At 42.6% G+C, this 20,128-nt stretch overlaps 1 long non-coding RNA gene across 1 annotated transcript in view; it reads right to left on the bottom strand.

Moving 5' to 3' along the window:
* Nucleotides 1-1,433: 1,433 nt before the first annotated feature.
* Nucleotides 1,434-20,128, bottom strand: part of LOC148354550 (uncharacterized) — a 51,210-nt gene continuing 32,515 nt past the window's right edge. Inside the window, exon 3 of the long non-coding RNA XR_015852416.1 lies at nt 1,434-1,773. This is a non-coding gene — a long non-coding RNA (uncharacterized LOC148354550). The remainder of the gene's footprint in view (nt 1,774-20,128) is intronic.

Below are 20,128 nucleotides of genomic sequence, written 5' to 3'. Positions count from 1 at the left end.
TGACAAGACATCTTCAATAAAACTTACTAACTATAAAATATTTGGATGCTTTTAGTTCAAGCACTGATTTTTTCATTAGTGTGATTTTGACCAAAATATGACATTGAGTTACTTATTCCTCCCCCTTTCTGCCATTCTCGACAAGACATCTTCAATAAAACATATGAACTATAAAATATTTGGATGCTTTTAGTTCAAGCACTGTTTTTTTTCATCAGTGTGATTTTGACCCAAAAAATGACATTTAGTTACTTATTCCTCTCCTTTCTGCTGTTCTCAACAAGCTTTCTTTGATAAAACATGGAACCCTATGAAATGCTTGCATGCTTTTAGTTCAAGTACTATTTTCTTTCATCTTGTGTGATTTTGACAAAAAATACATTTAATTACTCATTCCTCCCCTTTCTGCCATTCTTGACAAGCTATCTTCAATAAACTAACTAACTATAAAATGTTTAGATGCTTTTAGTTCAAGCACTATTTTTTCCATCTGTGCGATTTTGATGACAAATTACATTGTTACTTATTCCTCCCCTTTCTGCCATTCTCCACAAGCTATTCTCATTAAAAAGTGGAGCCCTATAAAATGCTTGCATACTTTTAGTTAAAGTACTATTTTTTCCACCAGTGCGATTTTGATGAGTATTACATTTCATTACTTATTCCTCTCCTTTCTGCTATTCTTGACAAGCTATCTTCAATAAAACATACCAAGTATAAAATGTTTGGATGCTTTTAGTTCAAACACTGTTTTCTTCATCCGTGTGATTTTGACCAAAAAAATGACATTTAGTGACTTATTCCTCCCCTCTCTGCCGTTCTCAACAAGCTATCTTCGATAAAACATGGAACCCTGTAAAATGCTTGCATGCTTTTAGTTCAAGCACTATTTTTTCCATCAGTGCGATTTTGATGAGAAATTACATTTCGTTACTTATTCCTCCCCTTTCTGCCATTCTTGACAAGCTATCTTCAATAAAACATACCAACTATAAAATGTTTGGATGCTTTTAGTTCAAGACCTTTTTCACCTGTGTGATTTTGACCCAAAAATGACATTTTGTGACTTATTCCTCCCCCTTTCTGCCATTTTTTGCACCCTTTAATGATGATATTATGCGAAAACTCAAGATGTACCCACTTTTCCGGAGTATTATGTTCCTGTGATGTCAACTCCAGACCAATACATACATCATTTGATTTTCCAGCTTTTCAAAAACTATGACATGAAAAAGGAACGCTTTGGGGAAAATCCGAGCTCCCCCTCCTCTAAACAATCCCTGTTTTCCTTTGACGAGGATGTTGAGAACAGGGCCGCCTTTGAAGGAGCTGGACCCCCCCCTTTTCGTCTTTGCCCCCCCCCCCCCCCCCCCGTCCTCGTACCTCCCCTGGCGCACCAGTCTGTTTCCAGGAAAGCAGCTGTTGGACTGAGGAAATTCTATATCGGGGCTCTGAATCAGACTTCCTCGCTGTGGATTTTTCCAGCTGTGGTTTGCTGGCTCTCAAGGGGGGGTTGCGGAGACGTGGGGGGGATGGGGCCCCCAGCTTATGACATGGCCGCGGTCCTGTCTGGTCGCTCGCACTCAAACACTGTTATTGCGTCGCAGCTGCGTGACACGCAAAAAACGAGTAGGGGGAGGAACGAGAAATAAACGGGGGGAGGAGGGGATGAGGTCCGGATCGTGTCATCCGTCGTCCCCCGGTCGGATCTCTCAAGCGACGAAGATTGAATGGTTGGAGTTCCCACCTCCGAATTTGGATGAAAAGCCGCGTCTGCACATTTAACAACACAAATAAACGCGATTGTTGTATAAGCCGCACTGGATTTTGAGTTGCGGCCATATATATCAACATGGGCAAATTTCGAGTTGTTCTTAAGGACTTTCAAAGCCAATTTTCCAACTTTTCCAGTACTGATAAAAAGAACAGGAGCCTAAACCTTCCTTTGGAAACCCAACTCTAGCCCAAACCTTATTTTACAACCCTAAAAGCCTAACATGCAGCCCAAACACTAGCTCCTAACCCTAGCCCTGCACCTCACCCTGGCTGTACCCCTCAGCCCGACATCGAACCCAGTTTCAAACCAAAACTTAGGTCTAAGAATATTTTGGAACCCTAATTCCAGTTTAGAGCCTTAACACCTAACTCACTCTTAACCCTCCCCCTAACCCTGTTTCAAACCCTAACCCTGTTTCTAAACCTATTTTGGAACCCTAATTCCAGTTTCGAACCTTAGCACCTAACTCTACTCTTAACCCTGGCCCTAACCCCGTTTTAAAGCAAAACCAAGGTCTAAGGATATTTTAGAACCCTAATTCCAGTTTAGAAACTTAGCACCTAACCCTACTCTTAACCCTGGCCCTAACCCTGTTTTGAACCCTAACCCTGTTTCTAAACCTATTTTGGAACCCTAATTCCAGTTTAGAACCTTAGCACCTAACCCTACTCTTAACTGTGGCCCTAACCCTGTTTCAAACCCTACCCTTGTTTCTAAGACGATTTTGGAACCCTAATTCCAGTTTAGAACTTTAGCACCAAACCTTACTCTTGACTCTGGCCCTAACCCCGTTTTAAACCATAAACCTAGCTCTGAACCTATTCTTTGGAACACACATTCAGGTTGGAACCCTAACTTTTAGCCCTAACCCTAGTTCTTTACCCTAGCCCTACACCTACCCCGTTTAAACCAAAACCTAGGTCTAAGCATATATTGAAACCCTAAATCCAGTTTAGAACCTTAGCAGCTAACCCTACTCTTAACCCTGGCCCTAACCCTGTTTTAAACCATAACTCTAGCTCTAAACCTATTTTTGGAACACACATTCGGGATGGAACCCTAACTTGCAGCTCTAACCCTTGCTCTTAACCCCAGCCCTGGCCCTAACCCCGTTTCAAACCAAAACCTAAGTATATTTTGGAACCCAAATTCCAGTTTAGAACTTTGGCACCTAACCCCACTCTTAACACTAACCCCGTTTTAAACCATAACTTAAAACCTATTTTTGGAACACACATTTGGGTTGGAACCCTAACCGCTTGCCCTTAACCCTCGCCCTACACCTAGCCTTGTTTCAAACCCTAACCCTGTTTCAAAACCTCTTTTGGAACCCTAATTCCAGTTTAGAACCTTGGCACCAAACCCTACTTTTAGGTCCCTGTTTTAAACCATAACCCTAGCTCTGAACCTATTTTTGGAACACACATGTGGGTTGGAACCCTAACTTGCAGCCCTAACCCTAGCTCTTAACTCTCGCCCTACACCTAGCCTTGTTTCAAACCCTAACCCTGTTTCTAAACATATTTTGGAACCCTAATTCCAGTTTAGAACCTTAGCACCAAACCCTACTTTTAACCTTGGCTCTGTTTTAAACCATAACCCTAGCTCTGAACCTATTTTTTGGAACACACATTTGGGTTGGAACCCTAACTTGCAGCCCTAAACCTAACTCTTAACTCTCGCCCTACACCTAGCCTTGTTTCAAACCCTAACCCTGTTTCTAAACCTGTTTTGAACCCTAATTCCAGTTTAGAACCTTGGCAGCTAACCCTACTCTTAACCCTTGCCCTAATTCTGTTTTAAACCATAATCCTAGCTCTGAACCTATTTTTGAAGCACACATTCAGGTTGAAACCCTAACTTGCAGCCCTAACTCTAGTTCTTAACCCTAGCCCTACATCGAACCCTGTTTCAAACCAAAACCTGAGTATATTTTGGAACCCTAATTCCAGTTTAGAACCTTAGCACAAACCCTACTTTTAACCCTAACCCCGTTTTAAACCATAACCCTAGCTCTGAACCTATTTTTGGAACACACATTCAGGTTGGAACCCTAACTTGCAGCCCTAACCCTAGCTCTTAACCCTCGCCCTACATGTAACCCCGTTTCAAACCCTAACCCTCTTTCTAAACCTATTTTGGAACCCTAAGTACAAAATCTTCATACGGATGAAGTACTAAATTCAATATTTGGTTTCGTAGTATTCCTGCAGTAATATTTTCGTTGTAGGAAACAAAGATGGCAGGAAAATTTTTAGATAGATATCGTCATGATATTTTGAGCGTTGATGAAAAAGCCTTCCGGGCCAGAGGTGGCCCACGGGCCGTAATTTGCCCACCCCTGCGGCACCAGGGAAAAAAAAAAGCATGGGACTTTCCGAGAAGAAAGAAGAACGGTTCGGCGCAGCAACACGACGGCAACCCTACTTCGATTGTACGCGAAGGAATGCGTGCCCTACTTTTCTCCTCCGTTGCTGCACAACAACCAGCAAGGGGGGGGGGGGTCTTTGAATTTCTACTAATCTTCTGCAATGCAGAGAAAGGGGGAGGAAGGAAAAACATCAATGAGGCAGGAAAGGGTTAAGTCTGCTGCAGAGGGGGAGTAGGGGGTGCCGGTGTGCAATAGGGGGAGGGGGGGGTGGCTTGCTGCATTCCACTGAAATGAAATGGAGTCTCGAGTGCTGACTCATTGCATTCAGGGCAGCAAACTATTACCTGCACTGTGAAATCCGCCTGCGTGGGAAGAAATCCTCCCAAACATCAAAGACACGCAAGAAAACCAGTCCGCAATGTTGTTTTGCGGTGATCGAGTCCTTAGAAGCCGACGATGTGCACTCTATTACCCGTTTTCTTAACTGGGCTTCGTAAAAACTGCAGTGTTAAACAAATGCTCCGAAACATCAAAGACACAAACAAGACAGGAGCACGTTTTTTGTTTTGCATTCATCTAGTCAAATAAAAGGAATTCTATGCGCCGTATTACTGGCTTTGTGGACTAGGCATCAGAGGAACAGTTGCGTAAAAACAAACTGGCCGAAACATCAAAGACACACAAGAAGACAAGTCCGCAATGTTGTTTTGCGGCGATCGAGTCCTTAAAAGCCAACGATGTGCACTGTATTACGTCTTGCTCTGTGAACTGCGTTTTACAAGAACCGCCGTGTGGAAACAAACTGCCCGAAAGCTCAAAGACCCCACTGCATCTTTTGGACTATGGAGACCTGGAAAGACGGTGATGTGCACTGTATTTCCTGCTCTTTTGAATGAGCTTTATAAAAGCTGCTGTGTGAAACCAAATCATCCAAAACATCAAAGACACGCACAAAGACAGGCACAGGCTTTCGATTTGCATTCTGTGTAAAAATTAATTAGCCTTAACATCAAAGATACACAATAATACAGGTCCACATTCTTGTTTTGTAGTTATAGTGTCCTTAAAAGCCGACGATGTGCACTCTATTACCCGTTTTGTCAACTGGGCTTCGTAAAAACTGCAGTGTTAAACAAATGGTCCGAAACATCAAAGACACAAACAAGAAAGGTACACATGTTTGGTTTTGCATTCATCTAGTCAAATAAAAGGGATTCTACGCACCGTATTACTTGCTTTGTGGACCAGGCTTTAGAGCAACAGTTGTGTCAAATCAAACTGGCCGAGACATCAAAGACACGCAAGAAGACAAGTCCGCAATGTTGTTTTGCGGCGATCGAGTCCTTAAAAGCCAACGATGTGCACTGTATTACGACTTGCTCTGTGAACTGGGTTTTACAAGAACCGCCGTGTGGAAACAAACTGCCCGAAAGCTCAAAGACCCCACCGCATTTTTTGGACTATGGAGACCTGGAAAGACGGTGATGTGCACTGTATTTCCTGCTCTTTTGAATGAGCTTTATAAAAGCTGCTGTGTGAAACCAAATCATCCAAAACATCAAAGGCACGCAAAAAGACTGGCGCAGGCTTTCGATTTGCATTCTGTGTAAAAACAAATTAGCCTTAACATCAAAGATACACAATAATACAGGTCCACATTCTTGTTTTGTAGTTATAGAGTCCTTAAAAGTCGACTATATATACTCTATTACCCGCTTTGTCAACTGGGCTTCATAAAAACTGCGGTGTAAAAACAAATGGTCCGAAACATCAAAGACACAAACAAGAAAGGTACACATGTTTTGTTTTGCATTCATCTAGTCAAATAAAAGGAATTCTATGCACCGTATTACCGGCTTTGTGGACTAGGCATCAGAGGAACAGTTGCGTAAAAACAAACCGGCCGAAATATCAAAGACACAGACGAATGCACGCCCACATTTTTGTTGTTTTGGAGGCTTCCTTGTGGATATAATGACCTGGAAAGATGATTATCGGCACTGTATGACGGGCTCCGTCAACCAAGCTCGACAAGACCTGCCGTGTGCAAAGAAACGAGCCAAAACATCAAAGACACACACACCAAGCCGTGCCCACCTTTTCGTTTTACAGTTATGAGTCCTAAAATGTCGATTCTGTGCACTGAATGACCTCCTGCTTTGTCAACCAGGATTAAAAGAAGCGCTACATGGTAACAAAACAGCGACAAGATCAAAGACACATCCCTCTTTGTGTTTGCAGTCATTTCGTCTTGGAAATGTTTGGAAGAAAAAGCGCTTTTAGGAGCGGTTGGACACAATACGACCATTTTGGGCAACTTCTTTTCTAGACATTCGTGTCGGCTATTTTGTGGAATAAGGCCCGCTGAGAAGTACAAGAGAAAAAGCTGGTTGGAAATATGTTCACTTCATGTTGACAAAGCCAGACGACGGCCATATTACAGCAGCTATACATTTTCTCTGACTTATTTTTCTCTCTCTTTTTCCTTTTATGTTTTCTCATTCTTTCTCTCTCTCTTTATCTACTTTCTTTCCCATTCTTTTTCTCTATCGCAGTCTTTCTTTCCTCCTTTTTTCTTTTACTCTCTAATTTCACTCTCTTTCTCTCTATTTTGTTCTCTTTCTCACTCTCTCTGTCTGTCTTTACTCTTTTTTTCTCTTTCTCAGTCTCTCACTTTGCTTTCCCTCTCATTTTTCTCAGTCTCTCACTTTGCTTCCTCTCTTTCCTTTCTTTTTCCTTTCCTTTTTTCCTCTTTCTTTCTCAGCCTCTTTCCGATATCTCTTCCCCTGTCTTATTCTTTTTCTCGCTTTTTCACCCTTTCCTTATTTTTCCCCCTTTTTCTCTATTTTTAACTCTCTCTCTCTTTCTCTCTCTCACTCTCTTTTCTCTTTCTTTCTCACCCTCTTTCACGTATTTCCCTCTCTCTTTTCTATATCCCTTCCCCTCTCATTCTCTCTCTCTTTCTTTTTCATTCTTTCCTTATTTTTTCCCTTTTTCTCTATTTTTATCTCTCTCTATCTCTCACTCTCTTTTCTCTTTCTTTCTTACCCTCTTTCACATTATTTCCCTCTCTCTTTTCCATATCCCTTCCCCTCTCTTAATCTTTATCTTTCTTTTTCACTCTTTCATTATTTTTTTCTCCCTATTTTTAACTCTCTATCACTCTCTTCTCTTTCTTTCTCACCCTCTTTCACGTTATTTCCCTCTCTTTTCCATCTCTTTCCCTCTTTTATTCTTTCTCTCTTTCTTTTTCACTCTTTCCTTATTTTTTCTCCCTTTTTTTCTATCTTAAATCTCTTTCTAACCCTCTTTTCTTTTCCATATCTCTTTGCCTCTTTTTCACTCTTTTTCTTCTCTTTTCTCACTTTTTCTCTCTTTCAAACTCGCTCTCGCTCTCTTTAGGATGGGGACCACCGGGGTGCACTCGCCCGAGACACACCACAGGAAATGCTCGGACCACGCGGTGAGGGGAAACCCAACGCCGACAACAACCCAAACGGCGTGACGGTCATTAATCCCGGAGAGTTGAAGGGTCACGGCTAGCGTAGCGATTAGCGCACAGGAGAAATCCACGCTTCACCTTAAATCACCTCGGGATAAGCCGCCGTCCTCGCCGTCACCTCCTGGAGATTATCTTCCCCGAAACCCGAGCAGGTGCGCTTGTTTTGCTCGAAGGGATGGCCACAAAGGGGCTTTACGCAGATTTGGATTTGACTCGGAGCCAGGTGAGGTAACGCTAACAAACAAACAATTTCCCACTATTTCCCTTTTCGTTTCATATGTTTTTTGCTCCTGTCTGTCTCAGGCTACGACCCGTTTTGATCCTGACCACGTTTGCTCTCCCGTCCCGGCTTACGACCTCTTTTTGGTCCCCGACGACGTCGACTCTCCTGTTCTGGCTAACGACTCGCTTCCGACCCTGACCGCACCTCGTTCTCCCAGTCCAGGCTACCGACCCGTTTTTTCCGTTCCCGACACCGCCGTCGCTCGCCACGGAAGTCCCACTTCTGCGTTCAGAGCGACCTGCTTCCCGCGTCCAGCGACCACCGGATCGTGGGTGCGGCCCTTTCTCTTGCCTCCAATAAAAACTTGTGAGAAACGTAACGCAATTGGGTCCTGTTTCCGTTCTGGTCCTGATAGTATCAACCGTATCCCCATCGCTAGCAGTTACAATCCGTGAAACCGCTCCATTATTTAGCATCCACTGCTAAATAAATGCTACCGGCTACATTGAAACCGACCAACAAAGCGACATTGTTAGCTTATGCGGCTAACTCTTTGTTTTTTTGTATTTTCTCGATTTAGTGATCATATTTTTTCAAATATTTCAATCAGGTATTTTAGAAAATATGTCTACTTTCCGGACAAAGCTGAATTGAAAGTGTGCATTTTTAAAAAATCATCATTTGATGATTTAACGTTAGAATTTAATGCAATAACATTAGCATTAGCATAGGTAAACAGTATCCTAAATGCTAGCATCTAGTAGTTAAGGTCTGTGAAACTGGCGTTAGCTGCTAAATCATTTAGCGTGGACCGCTAAAGAAATGCTACCGGCTACATTGAAACAACAAAGCGACACTGTTAGCTTATGCGGCTAACTCTTTGTTTTTTTGTATTTTCTTGATTTATGGATTGCATTTTTTCAAATATTTCAATCAGATATTTTGGAAAATATGTGTATTTTTTAAAAATCCTCATTTGATGATTTCACATTAGACTTTAATGCAATAACATTAGCATTAGCATGGATGAACCGTATTCTTATTGCTAGCATTTAGTAGTTAAGGTCTGTGAAACAGGCGTTAGCTGCTAAATCATTTAGCATCGACCGCTGAACAAATGCTACCGGCTACATTGAAACCGACCAACAAAGCGACACTGTTAGCTTATGCGCTAACTCTTTGTTTTGTTTTTTCGGTTTTTTGTTTTTTTATCGATTGGATTGTGATTTTTGAATATGACACGCCAGAAACACGTTTCTGAGTATTTTATGTTTTACTAAAAAATTTTTAATACTTTAGGGAAAATGTTTCATTTTAATTTTCCCGAGCCTTAATCTAAGGCATGTTCCTCCCACTCTGTCTGTCTCTTTCTCTCCCTGTGTCTTTTAACCTCTTTTGCTCTAACTTCCTTTTTTCCTTTTCTCTCTTTTCTCTTTCTCTCTTTCTACCCTTTGCGCTTTTCATTTCTCTTTTCTCTCCTTCTGTCTTTCTATTTCTCTTTGGATTTCTTTCTTCCTCTCCCTTTCTTTTCCCCCTCTCCCACAACTTTTTATCTTTTGTTTCTCACGCTGTCTCCCTCTCTTTTTTTCTTTCTTTGTCCCGCCGTCTCTCCTTTTCCCTCCCTCTTTCTCTTATTTCTTGATCTCTCTTTTTCTTTCTCTTGAATCTACTCGTCCGGCCCCCGACAAAATGTTCGTTCTATCGTGTGGCCCCCGAGTTAATACGAGTTTGACACCCCTGACTTACAGGGACGCTAAAGGGAGAAGCCAAAACATGATAACCATGGAAACAAATCTTGTCGTGATCAAGAAATACAAAGACAGCACACCTAACGACACCCTAACGAGCAAGAAAAGTATGGCCGGCAAAGAAATCTTATTTTATTTAGCGATAGGTCCCAAGAGTTGCAACAATGCTAAAGGGAGAAGCAAAAATGTGATAACAATGGAAGAGAAACTTTGTGATTAACAAGAAACACGAAGAAGGCCAAGACATCTTCTGAGGGCATGCCAATTCTTGGGAGTGGAAGTTATAAATTTGGTTTTCTTTTTCATCCGCTGTCACAGATCGTTTTTATCTCTCTCCTAGTGCAAAATGTGGCGAGTATCGGAATAACTGGCGTGTGAGGATAATAGCTGGGACAGATGGCAGGACGGGAAGCGTCTAAGGGAGGACAGGGACATGCTCTACTAAGTGAGCTAAGTGAGAGGAATGCATTGTGACACCCCTCCGAGGCCTCGCCAGGACCGTGACAGCGCCGTGAAAGCCCTGACATGCCACTCCTCTACGATCGGGGCTGCCGAGACCCGCGACGCTTCCTTCTGACTTTAATATTTCAACGCGGAAGAATGGGGATTTTTCTATTGTCTGGAGAGGAGGGGATAACCCGTCCGTCCGTCCGTCCATCGGTTCATCTGAAATAAGCGGGGAAGCCGATAGTCCCATATCCCCAGCCACTTCATATAACCCAACATCTATCTGTTTACCTCAAATCAGTTGGCAAGCAAAGGCATCCCTGTTTCCAGCCACCTCAACCAACTCATCATTTTGAATCTTTAAACCAACCAAGTTCAGCCACAAAAAATCCATTCTGGTATCAATCTTCTCTTTATCCGAAATTGGCAGGGAAGCAAATCATTCTTCATTCCTAGCCACTTCAACCGGCTCCTCCAGAGGAATTCTGAAACCTTCACAGGCCAGCCCATTGCCGTGAACGTTACGGCATTTTCGATGTGGTCCCCAGGTCTTCCTGAATGAGAAAAATGCCAAAAACACCTCTACATCTGAACTAAATGCCTGAGCCACCTCAATTAGCTTCTCTTTTAGCCTCTCTGACATCTTTTTGCAGGAAGGACATGCTTGGAAGACCACTCAAGGGGGCATCTTCCAGTTTATTTGACATTGGTGGGGATTTGAAGACTTCCATCAGACAAAACCTCTAACCGTGCCCGGAACACCTCTTCAGTGGGCATCCTCTGCTTTTTTTAAACTTAGGCAGCAGGGAAGCAAATAATTCTGGTTCCCTACGGCACAAATGTTTTTTTCTATGCGGTCCCTAGATCTTCCTGACAGAGAAACATGCCCAAAACACCTCTACGTATAAACTTGATGCCCGAGCCAACTCAGCTAGCTCCTCTGAAAGTCTTCCGGGCATATTTTCTGTGGTCCCTAGGGCGTTTTGCCAGAGGGACACACTTGAAACACGTCTCAAGGGGCATCTTCCAGTTTATCTGACATTGGTAGGAAAATCAAGACTTCCCTCTTCCCAGCCACTTCAAAGAGGTCCTCCAGTAAAATCCAATTTTAGGCCAGCAAAGAGACAAAACTTCTAACCATGCCCAGAACACCTCTCCAGAGGGCATCCTTCGCTTTATCCAAAATCAGCAAGAGAGCAAAGAATTCTTGTTCCCTAGCCACTTCAACCACTTCAAATCCTGAGACTTTCCCAGGCCAGCCAAGAGATATAGTCCCATTTGCGTGTCCTGTGCAGTCCCAGAGACCTCCTGCAACATGGACATGCCCAAACCACCTCAGCTGGTTCCTCTCCATGAGATATTGAGCACCACGCCGATGACCACTTACAGCACAGGTGTCAAACATGGGGCCCGCGGGCCAGATCAGGCCCGCTAAGGGATTGAATCCGGCCCGCGAGACAACACTCAGAGAAGCGCAAGAGAAAAACAAGCTGCAGGTTGATATATGTCAACTCGATGTTGCCAAAGCCAGGTGCCTCGAACAAAGACACTGTACTTGTATTTATCTCTCTCTCTCTCTCTCTCTTTCTCTCTCTCTTTTTTTTCTTTTCCTTTGTTGCTCTCTCCCTCTCTCTCTCTTTTCTTTTCTTTTGTTGCTCTCTCTCCCTCTTTCTCTCTTTTTTCTTTTCCTTTGTTGCTCTCTCTCACTCTCTCTCCCCTTTTCTCCTACTTGTCTGTCTCTTTTTCTTTTCCTTTGTTGCTCTCTCTCTCTTTTTTCTTTTCCTTTGTTGCTCTCTCTCTCTCTCTTTTTTTTTCCTTTGTTGCTCTCTCTCTCTTTTTTTTCTTTTCCTTTGTCGCTCTTTCTCTCTCTCTCTCTCTCTCTCTCTTTTTTCTTTTCCTTTGTTGCTCTCTCTCTCTCTCTCTCTCTCTCTCCTTTTCTTCCACTTGTCTGTCTCTTTTTCTTTTCCTTTGTTGCTCTCTCTTTTTTTTCTTTTCCTTTGTTGCTCTCTCTTTTTTTCTTTTCCTTTGTTGCTCTCTCTCTTTTTTCTTTTCCTTTGTTGATCTCTCTCTCTCTTTCTCTCTTTCTCTCCCCTTTTCTCCCACTTGTCTGTCTCTTTTTCTCTTCCTTTGTTGCTCTTTGTCTCTTTCTCTCTGTGTCTTTTAACCTCTTTTGCTCTAACTTCCTTTTTCCCTTTTCTCTCTATTCTCTTTCTTTCTTCATACCCTTTGCGCTTTCCTTTCTCTTTTCTCTCCTTCTGTCTTTCTATTTCTCTCTGGATTTCTTTCTTCCTCTCCCTTTCTTTTCCCCCCTCTCTCACGACTTTTTATCTTTTGTTTCTCACGCCCTCTCCCTCTCTCTCTTTTTTTTTCTGTGTCCCGCCCTCTCTCCTTTTCCCTCCCTCTTTCTCTTATTTATTTCTCTCTTTTTCTTTCTCTCTAATCTACTCGTCCGGCCCCCGACAGAATGTTGGTTCTCTCGTGTGGCCCCCCGAGTTAAAAGGAGTTTGACACCCCTGGCTGACAGAGAGTCACAAAACAGCCCAGAAAGTCATGGGCTACCCTCTGCCCAGTCGATCGCCTTTCCGATAATGTGGAGCTAAACGCCGGCCGTTTCCTTCGATCCGACCGCGAGATGTTCCCGCTCCAAAATGCAAATGACGCCTCCGAGATAAGAACGCGTTTTATTTCAGCGGACGCTTTGATGCTCGGCTTCGCTTTTCTACGCCGGAGGGGTTCGTGCCGGCTCGGTTTTCCCGTGTGGCCAATCAGAACGCGAAGCAAAAAAAAAAAAAGAAATAGGATAAATAAAACATCTCACTGAGCCGTGAATCCTCGCAAGCTGCAGACCGTGAAAGCATAGAATTATATATACAGATAGACGTACTTCATAAATACTACAAAACGAGTACTATAGAGGCACTAAGAGAATACTATCAAATTAAAAATAGTGCTATTACTGTAGATTTGGTTTTGTAGTAAGTCTATAGTCGCATTTATAGTCAGACTGAGAAGATCATTTCTACCTCATGCCATGAGGCTCTTGAACTCCACCCGGGGGAGTAGAACCCCACCCCCACATTTGCATATGTCCCTATTTTTATGACAGTGTGTATTTTCCGTAGCACTTTTGAAATACTCTATACCAAAACTTTATATTGGGTATTTTGGTATTCTATATCTTTTATTTTATTATTATTTTACTCTCAACACAAGGATACTGCGACGCCGATGAATAAAGTATCTATCCATCATTTCTGAGTATTTCAATAGTAGAGTTTTTGTAGTATATGGATTATTTTGTAGTATTACTGTATTTGTGTTATATTTCTGCAGTCATTTGTTGGGTATTACTATTTTTGTAGTAGTGTTTTTTTTATTATCGTATCACTGTAGTAAAGTAGTAGTCTTACTGTACTTCTATTTTGGTAGTATTCTTGTTCTTCCATAGAAGTATTACAATAGTATAGGGCTATTGTAGTATATGCATTACTTTGTAGTATTACTGTATTTGAGTTATATTTCTGCAGTATTTTTTTGGGCATTAATTAGTAATTAGTAATTGAAAGTAGAATCGTTGTAGTATATCTGTATTATTTTGTAGTATTAGTGTATATGTGTTATAGTATTTCTGTAGTAGTGATTTTTTATTTACATTTTGTCGTGATATTTGTGTAGTAGTATTTTTTATTATCGTATCACTGTAGTAAAGTAGTAGTCTTGCTTTACTTTCATTTTTGTAGTATTCTTGTAGTACTTCCATAGTAGTATTACAGTAGCATTTTTGTAGTACTGTATTTAAAAGTGAAGTTGTTGTAGTTTGTTTTTTTTTTGTAGTATTAGTGTATGTGTGTCATAGTATTTCTGTAGTAGTGATTTTTGTTTTGCATTTTGTCGTATTATTGGTGTAGTAGTTTGTTTGTAGTTATTTTTGTAATGTTTTCTGTCATAGTAGTTTTGTATTACAGTATTACTCGAATAGTATTTGTGTAATATACATGTAATATTTCCATAGCAGTAATTATGTAATATCACGGTAGTGATATTTTGGTAGATTTTGGCAGTACTTGTAGTCAATCTGTTGTCATATCTTTGTATTATAGTATTCTGTAGCTGTGTGTTTGAAGTATTTCTGTCGATTTTTTTCCTTTTTGGAATTAAAGCAAAATATTCTATTAGCAAGCAAGAAATTTGATATTGAGTATTTTTTCAGTACTTCAGTTGTAGTATTTTGATGGTAGACACACAAAGGGATCATGGGGACACTTTGTATGAGTAGTTCTTTATTTGCTATTATATATACGCAGGGTCGAGTAGGGTTACTACCCTAGATAAATAAATAAATAAACTAAATAGGAATAAAATTACTTAAGTAACTGAATACATGGAAGGGCAAAAATGATGTTGGCAAGCTGTTTGGATTGATTTTCATTTTGTTTCTGTGGCATTTGATGTTCGTTTTGCCGGAGATCAAAGAGATCAAAGCCAGCAGAGAAAGCTTACCGCGTGTTGTGAGTCATCATTTGATTCCTATTTAGTTTCTTTTGTCTTTTTTAGCATATTTGGTACTGGAGTCTTCCAAAAGTCATTGAAAGTAATCTAGTTAAAGTAACCCTACCCAACCCTGATATAGGGCACGGTCTGGACTACAGTTTACAGTCTAAGTGTCACACCAACAGACCCCATTTTGGCTGGAAATCGTTAAATAATCCTTTATGTGGAAGCTCTTTAAACAAACTATGTTCATTGTTTAGACACTATGATAGAAAGCCACAGAACAAAATGTAAACACCCAGAAGCTTTAGCAAAGCAATTTGATTGGGTGAGCGGTAGGAGTATACACACAGAGGGACGTGCATACTCCTCTTCCTCCATTTTCATTTTGTTTCGGTCAAATTTGATGTTCGTTTTGCCGGAGATCAAAGAGATCAAAGCCAGGAGAGAAAGCTTGCCACGTGTTGTGAGTCATCATTTTATTCCTATTTAGTTTCTTTTGTCTTTTATGAGCATATTTGGTATTGGAGTCATCCAAAAGTCATTGAAAGTAATCCAGTTCAAGTAACCCTACCCATCGTCACTATATTTTGCCCCTTTTTGTTTGGCGGGCCGGTTGAAAAAGCCCGACAGGCCGCATGTGGCCCGGGGAGCCGTAGTTTGCGCACCCTCGACTTAACTTACGAGGATCCGTCTTCGTTGTACGAGCACAACCGATGACCTTCAACGGTACGTTAGGGTTAGGAAAGAAGCCAAACTGTATTGTGTTTTTGTTCAGTAACCGCAAGGAGTTCTTTGTCGGCCGGTTGCTAGGCAACCGTCTCCAACAAGCCAGGAACCGGGAGAGGATTTTGTCAAACGTCGAGCGTAAAATGTTCCCCGTTCGTTCCTTCTGACGAAAAAAGCCGCCGCCCGCCAGTGTTTGTGAGTAACGCTCGTTGGTTGCGATGCCGCCTTATCTTCCCCGTCCACTCGTCCACCGCACCAATCGGCCGCTCCTTATCGTCCTTCCCGCCAGATCTGCAGCAACTGCTGCCTGTCGCTGATAGTTGCGACCCCTAGTAAATCTTTGCTAAGCTAGCGCTACGTGTGCCAAACGCGAGGATCGCGGGCCGCATGTGGCCCGCTGCAACATTTTATGCGCTAAGGACGTCTGAGCCTGTAAAAATAAACGGGTCAAAAGTGTACTACGTTTCCCACAATGCCTGTCGACGACAGCACTGGTTCTCGAGGGGTAAAGGGTCTGCGTATCATATAGCGCTTTTCAAGTCACTGAAAGCGCTTTACAATGTATTCCACACGTTCTCGTTCACACACACGTCTTTCTTTCCTTTTATTTTTCCCTTTTTCTTCCTCTCTTTATTTCTGTTTATCTCGCTCTACTGCACCCCCCATCTCTCTCCCCCCACTCTCTCTCCCAGCTAAAAGCATTCCTGAAACAGACTCGTGAGATCATGTCGCCTCTGACTTTTTGATTGACACCACTCTCGACCAATATCAAGCATTTTATCAAGGTCCTTAGTCTCAGTAGCCTATAAGGGCGTGTATTATTAAAAAAAAAAAACAACCAACAAGCATAACTTTAGCTCTAATTGTCATCAGCCAATAGATTCACATCAGTTAGCCAAACACAACTTCAATTTATGGGCTGTATTTTAATCTGAGCCAAAAATAAACATGTGTCACGTGCCAGTGTGCACAATCATGGATTGACTTCTGGAAAGAGAAGTCAAACGATTACAACTCTTTGACATAGTCTAAAAATTGGCCAGAGTAAAACACACGGTTGCAGAGGTTTTAGAGCAGTAAACTGGTCGTCTCCAAAGGGCCATTTTTGGAAACGACATAACAAATTATGATCAAATTCGACCTGGGTCCAGTTAAGACTTCATGCTATTGTCCCAGCTCTTTTCCAGCTAAGATGCTCATGCTACTGTCACGGTTGCCATGGCACCCAACTGGTCCCGCCCGAGTGGCGCCAGCAGCGGCTCGTTGACAGATTGGCTTTCCGTCTTTTTAAGCTCAGTGCTCTCGTTTTTCCTTTGACAGTCCGTCAACGAACCCCTGTCCCGCAAGACGTGGGTTCTGCCTCGGTCCTGGTCCCTGTTGGCATATCCTGTCCGATATGATTCCCATTTGGTTTGTCCTATTTAATATCGGTTTCCAATTTGGTTCCTGTCTAGTTTGTCCTGTTTAATTTCGATATCCTGTTTTAAAAATCAATCTTGTCTGGTCTGTTGTTTAATATTGGTTTCCAGTTTCGTTCCCATCTAGTTTGTGCTGTTTAATTTTGATATCCTGTTTTGATATCAATTCCTGTCTGTCCCTTTGTTTAATATCAGTTTCCAGTTTCGTTCTCGTCTAGTTTGTCCTTGTTTAATTTCGATATCCTGTTTTAATATCAATCCTGTCTGTCCTGTTGTTTAATATCGGTTTCCAGTTTCGTTCCCGTCTAGTTTGTCCTGTTTAATTTCGATATCCTGTTTTAATATCAATCCTGTCCCGTTGTTTAATATCAGTTTCCAGTTTCGTTCCTGTCTAGTTTGTCCTGTTTAATTTCGATATTCTGTTTTAATATCGACCCTGTCTGTCCTGTTGTTTAATATCAGTTTCCAGTTTCGTTCTCGTCTAGTTTGTCCTTGTTTAATTTTGATATCCTGTTTTAATATCAATCCTGTCCCGTTGTTTAATATCAGTTTCCAATTTGGTTCCTGTCTAGTTTGTCCTGTTTAATTTCGATATCCTGTTTTGATATCCATCCTGTCTGTCCTGTTGTTTAATATCGGCTTCCAGTTTCGTTCCCGTCTAGTTTGTCCTGTTTAATTTCGATATCATGTTTTGATATCGATCCTGTCTGTCCCGTCCTGTCTGGTATCGACCCCATCCGTCCAATATCTGCTCGGGCAATTGGTATCGATCTCGTCGGCTTCTGGCTTCCTCGCCTTCATGCCAGACTGCCTAACATGCATGACTCCCCATTTCCCCGTAAAATAAAAGGCTTGTGTGAGAAACATCACGCATTTGGGTCCTGATCCTGTTTTGGCTCTTGACAGCTACACTCTTTTACAGGCATGTGATTGCAAAAGAAATTCAGGTGAGAATAAAAACCTTCCATTTCTGTGTTTTCCAACTCAGACTACTTAAGGCTAGTAGCACTGGCGGAGATCATTTCAGTTTGGGAGAAAACTTCAGAGTGCTACCATTTCAAAACAGACCAAAAGCGCCCAAATTCTCCAAACGATTCAAGAAAAGCATTCAATTGACGATTGGGATTTTCAACCAGGAAAAAACTCATTTAAAACCAGCTCGGTGGCCTTGGGGGTATGGCGCCCGCCCCGAGACCGGGAGGTCGCTGGTTCAAGCCTCGGCCGAGTCATACCTAAGACTTACAACATTGGTACTCGTTGCCTCCCTGCTTGGCGTTCAGCATTAGGGGTTGGAATTGGGGGGGTTTGGTCACCTAATGACTGAGCGAGGGGGCTGGGAATCCCCTCCTCTAAATCAATCTCCCAAAAAGCCACCTCCCACTAGGGGGATATGGCTGTGGTATAAATATATGATATATAATTGATCTCGTCTCAAATATAACGTAAGGTTCTTTTAGGTGCCTACAAAATGATCCATGCCACAGGTTAGCCACGTTTGATCTCCTCTAAAATGGACTAAAGTGTTGTATTAGTCCAAGGCAGTCGACCTAAATCAATATGCCATAAATAAGTGCTTATTTTTTCCTAGTCTTAAACATCCCGTAGTGTCCTTTAAGTGTAGATTAAAATTCTCTTTGAGACGAGTCAGAAAAACCCAGACGTGCCTGCTCCGCTTCACGACGTCCATTTTAATTCTTACGGTCTTCACAAAGGCCGACTCGTCTTTCCATGCACGGCAAGGGTAAGGTGTGGGGGGGTGGTGAGAAGACCACTTGATGAATAATTGAAACGGTAGTCAAGCAGGGGGTAGGGGGCATTGGGCGGGCCTCCACTCCCTGTCTCAGAGTTAATCGTAAGAGATTGGGATTGGCTTGCTACCAATGTTCCCACTAAACAGATTCTCAGCGCACAAGAAAATCTAGCCAGTTCACAAAAATCAGGGCTCGAAATTGCTAATTAAGAAGCGAATTATGTCAAAGTTACAATGCATGGACGTAAAAATACACGGGTTCCCCTGACGCTGTTTTCTAAATGCGGTATTTTGAAGTCAATGTCAAACGAAGTTGAAAAGTAAAGTCAGTAGAGTTTTTCGAGAACCGGCTTCTTCGGCTCGGCTCACTAAAGAGAACCGGCTCTTTCGGGTCCCAAACGGCTCTTCGGGTTGTTTTTGCTTCTTAGTAACAGCATAGAGTTGCTGCAGTGAAAAAAAGTGGAATCCATTGTTTTTCTTGTTTGCCTTTGTGGAATATTGACATTGCAAACATGTTAAAAAACATAGTCACTGCAAAATAACTTGGCAAAAAATACATTTACTCCCATTAATGCCTATGTTTAAAAACGTATTATAATTGTCATAGTAACTGCATAGAGTTGCTGTTGTGAAAAATAAAACTCCTTTGTTGAATATTTCCATTCTGGTAAGCACAATGCAATAAACCCCAGTGAATCCGAGAGTTCGGTATCAATGAAGAGCCTCTATTTCGACGGCAAACTGGCACTCGGGTCCTCTCCGGATCCCATCCGTCCTTTCGCCAAACAGACCACAAAGACGGACGCAAAAGCCACCGCGCTCAAACCCCATTTTCGGAGGTATCGCGGAGCCGGGTATCGGGCAGCTGCCGGGCATCGGGTGACTCTTCAAAGCCGGACTTTTTGGACGCAACCCGAGCCGGCCTCTCCCTCCCTCTTTTAATTACGAGTCTGCGAGATGCGCCTCGCCCCGACATCAAAGATCCTCTCCGGATAACGAGGCGCGGCCGGAGCGCGCCTCAGGTACTGCCGCAATCTCCGAGATCTCACATCCTCCTTGCGTGTCCTTTCCGTCGGGTTCACCAGATTCCCCGGCTCGCTCGCAAAAAACGTGTCATTATTTCATTGACGAGACGATACGTGGACTTTAATGTGGTTTTGCTAACCCGGTGTTTTCCATACCATAGGACGGATGGTTTGGAACATATGGCTCGCGAGCCATTTATGTCATGATTGCTGATTCCGTTGGCGCCGACAGCCCTAGTCACTGATTGGCTCCCTGACTCTTTTTAAACCCCCATCTTCCAAGAGGAAGCTGTCAGACCGTCTGCGAACCTATGCTCTCAGCTAGGCAAGCTTTGTACTATCTGACATTATCCTGCCCTGTATTTCCTGCCTGATACCTCTTGCCGACACGTTTCTGCTTTTGCTCCTCCGTCTTGGCCATCGACCTGTTTTTGCCTCGTTTCCCTGTCTGATACCTGTTGCCGACCTTTTTCTGGACACGTTTGTGCTTTTGCTCCTTTGTCTTGGCCATCGACATGTTTTGGCCCTGTTTGCCTGCCTGATATCTGTTGCCGACCTGTTTCTGGACCCGTTTCTGCTTTGCTCCTCCGTCTTGGCCATCGACATGTTTTGGCCCCGTTTGCCTGCCTGATATCTGTTGCCGACCT

The sequence above is a fragment of the Urocampus carinirostris genome, chromosome 13 (genome assembly GCF_059441175.1).
Source record: "Urocampus carinirostris isolate Australia breed hairy pipefish chromosome 13, RoL_Ucar_1.0, whole genome shotgun sequence".
NCBI classification, from domain to species: Eukaryota; Metazoa; Chordata; class Actinopteri; order Syngnathiformes; family Syngnathidae; genus Urocampus; species Urocampus carinirostris.
The sequence above is the reverse complement of the archived record's forward strand: the minus strand, read 5'-3'. Positions and strand labels throughout refer to the sequence as shown.